We start from the raw sequence: 6,298 nt of genomic DNA, 5'->3' as shown, positions 1-6,298 counted from the left end.
ACTTTCCCGCATTAGCTTTCTTCCTTCCAACCTTTGTGCCCTTTTGCCTTCGAGCTTTCCTTGCCCCTTTCTCCCCTACGCAGGCCGCTCCTCACTCCACCGAGAGATGGCATCCCTTGTTCATCCCCGCCGCTTCCAGACTGAGGGAGAGTTGAACACAGTGCGCCGCCTGCTTGGATGGAGTGCTCAGGAGACCGGCTGGGGGGGTCCGAGCAGGCTCGATTCCCCTTGGCAACCTCCGCGCCGGGGAGTTTGTGCTATTCACCTCGCACATCTCCACCGGCGTGGGACTGCCAATTTCTTCGTTCCTGCTGCTGCTATTGGAAGACTTCGACCTCCAACTTCAGCACCTGACGCCCCACTCCCTCCTCCTGACGTCCATCTTCGTGCACTTGCGCGAGATGTTCGTGGGAGTGCGGCCCTGCGTCATCCTCTTCCGTTACTTCTTCATTCTGGTGAGGTCCGGAAGGAGCAAGGACGAAGTGGGGGGTACTACTTCCAGATAAGGAGTGACCTGCCGACTCCTTACATTCCCGGCCTCACTGGCGGAAAGTGGGAGGAGTGGCGCAGGGATTGGGTGGTCGCCACCACAGAAGACAACGAGCGCCTCGCCCTGCCGACCGAGGGGCCCGCCTCTGACCGCGCAACCTAGAGGGCCAAGCCGTCCCTGCAGCCGGAATTCGACTCCGTGCTGGGCAAGATCAGGTCGCTGGTGGAGAGCGGCCTCACCTCGTGGCACGTGCTTGGAGATTTTCTGAAGCGCCGGATCGCTCCCCTGAAGCAGCGGCCGCGTCCTGCGTGGAACTTCACCGGCCTCAACGACTGCAGCAGGACCCACCGCGGGGAGGGGAGCGACCTGATCCAGGAAGCATTGGAGGTCCTGGTGCGGAACGTGATGGGAGACGCCTTCATTCCGGAGAACCTGATCCTCCCTCAGTGCATAGTGCCCCTCTACGAGGACCCCGCGAGGGTGGCGGTGCTGGCTACCCTGCCAACTCTGGACGACGGGGGGCTGGCCCCACGCCAGACCGGAGGCGACCCGAACCATGGGCTCCGGATCCCTGGTGCGTCCGGGGATCAAGCTACACTGAGCGCCGCGGGGTCCGGCGCCACCACGAAGGGGAAGCAGGCCGCGGCCAGCAGCGCCGCCACAGCTGGTTCCAGCCGAGCACAGAGCAGCTCCGGTGCATCGTCGGGAGATGCAGGCCGGCGCAGGCTACTCAGGGATGACGGGACCCTGGTCTCGGAGTCCGCCGCGAAGCGCCAGAGGACCTCCGAGGGCGCGGGCCAGGGTAGCTCCCGGGCTGCCGGCCCTCGCGGGTCCTCTGGGGCGACTGCACCACCACCATCGCCGCCGAGGAATTCCTACCGCCAGTAGCAACAGCAGCAGCAGTAGCAGCCGCAGGAGCAGCTGCAGCGGGCGCGGGAGCGGCCACAGCAGCAACAGGTGCAACCCCGGGTCGCGCCCGTGCCGCAGCCACGGGGACAGCAGCAGCAGGAGCAAGCCCGGGTTGCGCCTGCATCGTAGCTGCAGGAGCAGCAGTAGCAATAGCAGCAGCTGCAGGAGAAGAGGCCGGGCCTCCGAGGACGCTGGGTGCCCGGTACTTCTGGGTTAGTGTTATCCTGCTCTATTTCCTTGTGCCAGGTGCTCTGCTTTTTGCTGAAGGCTTCTCCACTTTGTTGCCAGGGGTCGTTGCCCCAGCAGTTCTTCCACCATCGCCGGTTCGTCAGCTGGTACCCAGGCGTCCGCGGCCTCGACGTCGACGGCAACGGCGATGGCGGGTGCAGGACCCTCAGGTACAGCGACCTATGCCAGCCCGGTGGTGCGCGATGTGATGCTGACAGGCGCGTTATTTCCAGACTCAGCAGCACACAACGCTGCGGCGGCGGAGGCACCTGTGGCAGAGGCAGCAGACGCAGCGGCGGTGGGGGGCGCCGGTGCTGGGCGCAGCCGCGCCCGACGCAGCGACAACGGAGGCGCCGGTGTTGGTTGCTGCCGCACCCGACGCAGCGATGGCTGAGGCGCAGGCGCTGGGGGCATCTGCACCCGACGCCGCGGCGGCTGAGATGCCGGTTCTGGGCGCCGCTGCCCCCGACGCAGCGGCGGCGGAGGCGCCGGCGCTGGGCGCAGCCGCACCCGACGCGGCGGCGGAGGAGGCGCCGGTGCTAGGCGTAGCCGCAACCGACGCGGCGGCGGCGGAGGTGGTGCCGGTGCTGGGCGCAGCCGCACCCGACTTGGCGGCGGCGGAGGCGGCGCCGGTGCTGGGCGCAGCCGCATCCGACGCATCGCCGGCGGAGGCGCCGGTGCTGGGCCCCGCCGCACCTGACGCGGCGGCAGTGGAGGCGGCGGAGACAAGTGCTACAGCAGAAGCCCCCACCTCCAGCTCCGGTCCTGTTGCAGAGGAGGAGTTGGAGGTGGTCTTTAGCAGGCGGCTCCTGCAGCTCCAATTCCTGGAGGAGGATGTGACTCCCCTCCCCCAGGTGCTGTTTCAGGTCCGGCGGTCGATCGAGGAGGCAACCTCCTTCGCCGAGGCGGCCTTCCGACGGGAGTGGACTGCTCTGGAGAGCGAGCGCCAGCGCCTCTCCGACTGGCACACCCGCCTGGAAGCGCATACGAAGGCTGAAGCCTCCCGTGCTGCGGAAGCTCGGTCGAAGCTCAAGGCGGACCAAGAGGCCTACCGAGCCAACCTTAAGAAGGTGTTTGACCGGGAGTTCGCAGTGTCGAACCGAGAGGAAACCTTGGCGCAGCGGGAGAAAGATTTCGCCCTGGAGGTTGTTGGCTTCGCGGCTCAGCGGTCCGACCTCGAGACTCGCCTCTCGGCTCAGCAGTCCGAGCTAGAGACTCGCAGCCAGGACCTCGAGGTCTGGAGGCAGGAGCTTGACGTCTTCTCTGCGACTCTGCAGGGATGGCGCGAGCAACTGCAGGAGAGAGTCAGCCAGCTGACTGTCGACGAGGCGGATTTGGAGGAGGACCGGAAATCCCTCGCCAAGCGGGAGGCCCACGCCACCGGCATAGAGAAGGAACTTGGGCGCCAGCGAGACTCGCTCAAGAAGTTGAAGGAGCGGGTGGAGCAGAGGGAGGCCAAGCTCGAGGAGAGGTCCCGCGAGCTCGAGGAAAGGTCCCGCGAGGTGGAGGTGGCCAAGGCGGCTCTGGACACCCGGGTGCGAGAGGCGGTCCAGGAGGCGGTCCGGAAGCACCAGGAGGACCAGCGCACGGGAGCCCAGTGGATCGCTGACTGGGCGGCCGAAGCGAGCCTCGCACTGGTGCCATTTGGAATGAGCCCAATCCAGGTGGCGGAGCCGCCAGCTTCGATAGCTGATGCCCTCCCAGTGCTGAGTTCTGCTTCGGATAGGCTCCATCGTCTGGAGCCAGTCCTTGCTGGTCAGCTTGAAGCCGAGGGTCGTGAGCTGATCCGGATGGTGGCGGAGCACATCCTGACCTGCCTCCGGAGCCATGACCCGGCCATGTCGCTGGCGCCCGTGGTCAATGGCCCTGTAGCGGAGACGGAGGCCGCCGCTCGGGACAGCGTGCGAGAGGTCGTCGACTTTGTTGCCGCCTACTTCAAACGGGAACTTGCGGACCCTTGAGCTGGGCATTGTATCTTTTTCCTTTTGCACTATGTAACAAACATTGTACTAGCTGAAATTTTTTGAAATAGAAGAAACTTCAACTTAGCTGTTTGTTAGTTGCTGATTTGCGGTATACAGCACCCCGGCGCCCTGGCCCCCTGGCGGATAGGTTCAGTTGATTGGACCTGTCTGCCACGTGAGCCGTAGAAGATACTCCGGACCTCCTTGGGCATAGGGCTGCATAGTTTGTAAGACGAGCAAGCGCCTTGTTCCCTGTGTAGCATACTGAACTACAGGGAGAAGAATTAAATTCACTTATACAGTAGCAATGATACTGCAACTTAGCTGTTTGACGCATGCAGAATCCATTCATGATGTCTGGGACAAAGCGGATGCTCCGGGCCCCCTGAGAGATAGACTCAGTTGTTTTGAGTCTGTCTACCATTGAGACTGGACCTTGATCTGCATGAAGGCTTTGAAGCGGATGCTAGGACCCTCTGGTAGGTAGGCTCAATGGTTTGAGGCTGGCTACCACCAGTCAGGACTTAACCTGTGTACCACTTCAAATTTACAGCTTAGTAGCAGGCCCGCGGGACTCATCCCTGACTAGTGCCAGGCTGGTACAAGGTCTGGGGCTCTAGATGCGCAGGTCTAGGTTGCTCAGTGCTTGTTACAGAGTGGTGGAGTGCGTAGGCTTAGGGTACGGAACCAGGCTAAGGCGCCACACAGGGCTCCGGACCACTCCAGGAAATAGCACGATCTTCCCGAACCTGGCTTCATCGTCCCAGGCCTCTCGCAGCAGTGGGCAAGGTCACTTTGTTGTACTCAATCCTTTGAGATATAGGACTGGACATGCCGTGTTGGACTTAGGAAACCAACTCTTGAGTTGGAACGGGGTCCGGGCCCTTAATTACCCGGCTCCAGGTACTAGAGTACTCGTTACAGGGTGGTGGAGTGTGTAGGCTTTTGGGTACGGAACCAGCTAAGCGGCTACACAGGACTCCGGACCACCCCAGGAAACAAGCACCCGCTCTCCAGAGTAGGTCCCTAGGGGTCTGGACTCCTCTCCAGCAGCAAGAGGGTCCGGATCTGTATGGCAGTCCAGCAACTCAATTCAGATCTTAGTTGTAGCAACAAGAGTTGAGGTCCCCGCGGGGGTTAGAAAGGTGAAAACTTCGAGAATCGAAATGCGAAAATTAACTTGACACAAAGACAGAACTAGGAGAAAATCTTTCCTTTGCAATCTTGATGTACATGGCTTGCGCGATGGATGCCAGAGGCCGGGTTTACGAGGTCGGACCTCTACCGTTCTGAGCCGCGCGTTAGCCGACGGTGCGATGGATGCCAGAGGTCGGGTTTACGAGGGTGGCCCTCAACCGCTCTGGGCCGCACGGTAACTCTATCTTATTACAAAGGAAAAGTTTATTTTCCAGCTCTGCCTAGGTGTAAAACTTACGCAGATGCTCTATGTTCCATGGGTTGGGCAGCGGCACTCCATCTTCTGTGGCGAGGCGAACGCATCCGGGTCGGCATACCTCTGTAACCCTGAAGGGCCCCTCCCAGCTGGGGGAAAGTTTGTGGAGCCCTGCTCGGCTCAGGATCCTTCTGAGGACGAGGTCGCCAGCCCGGAGCTCCCTACTGTGCACGAACCGTTGATGATAGCGCCGGAGCGCCTGGTTGTAGCGTGCATTTCGGATTGCTGCTCGCCACCTTCGCTCATCAACGAAGTCCACGTCGTCACACCGCAGCTGTTCCTGCATGGATTCGTCAAAGGCCTGGACCCGTGGTGAGCCCAGGTGAATTTCTGCAGCGACAGTAGCGGTGCGATCGCCCTGCACGGTGAGGACTCCGGCAGGGGTAGGCATCTTCAAGACCAAATACCCGTAATGAGCAATGGCCATGAAGCGGTAGAGTGCCGGTCGGCCAATGATGGCGTTGAACGGGAGGTTCACCTCCGCAACATCGAACAGAACGCTCTCTGTGCGGAAGTTCTCCTCGGTCCCGAACGTGACCGGCAATGTGATGCTCCCCAGAGGGAACACCGGGTGTGGGCCCACTCCAGAGAATGGGCGAGAGGGAGTCAGCTTGGACTCCGGGATCTGCAGCTGCTTGAACGCTGCATAGCTGATGACATTGAGGCCAGCCCCACCATCAATCAGCATGTGATAGAGCCTTACGTTGGATATGACAGGAGCGGTGACTAGAGGTAGTACGCCAGCTCTGGCCATATTCTCCGGGCAGTCGGATGGCCCAAAAGAGATGGTGGTGTTCATCGACCTCTGGTGCGGCGCCGCCTTCGGGACCCCCGGCTTCACCGAAAGGACCTCCCGGCGAAGGGTCTTCACGTCCCGTCGGGAGACAAGCTCCCAGCTTCCGCCGTACATTACGTATAGCTTCTTGCGGCAGTCGCCGTTGTCGGAATCGGAGTCATCGTCGTGGTAGACACCCTTCAGCTCTCGAGCGGGGGATTGGTACCCCAGCTCCTTCTCCCCGGCGGCGGCCCCGCTGTCGAAGGCCTTCTCCTTGCCGGCCCGCTAGCGAGGAGGGGGTGAGCCGTCTTTGGAGGACTGCTCACGCCGCCCACTGACCCGCTTCGGGAGCTTCTGGATCTCGCGGCAGTCAGCGGCGCTGTGGCGAGCGGTGGGATGCACTGGGCATGAACCTCCGCTTCCACCTTGCGGGCGAGGGCGTTTGCCATGTGCATTCTGGCCCCCAGCCGTTGCTGCCA

Source organism: Panicum virgatum, chromosome 3N (genome assembly GCF_016808335.1).
Source record: "Panicum virgatum strain AP13 chromosome 3N, P.virgatum_v5, whole genome shotgun sequence".
Taxonomy (NCBI): Eukaryota; Viridiplantae; Streptophyta; class Magnoliopsida; order Poales; family Poaceae; genus Panicum; species Panicum virgatum.
The sequence above is the reverse complement of the archived record's forward strand: the minus strand, read 5'-3'. Positions refer to the sequence as shown.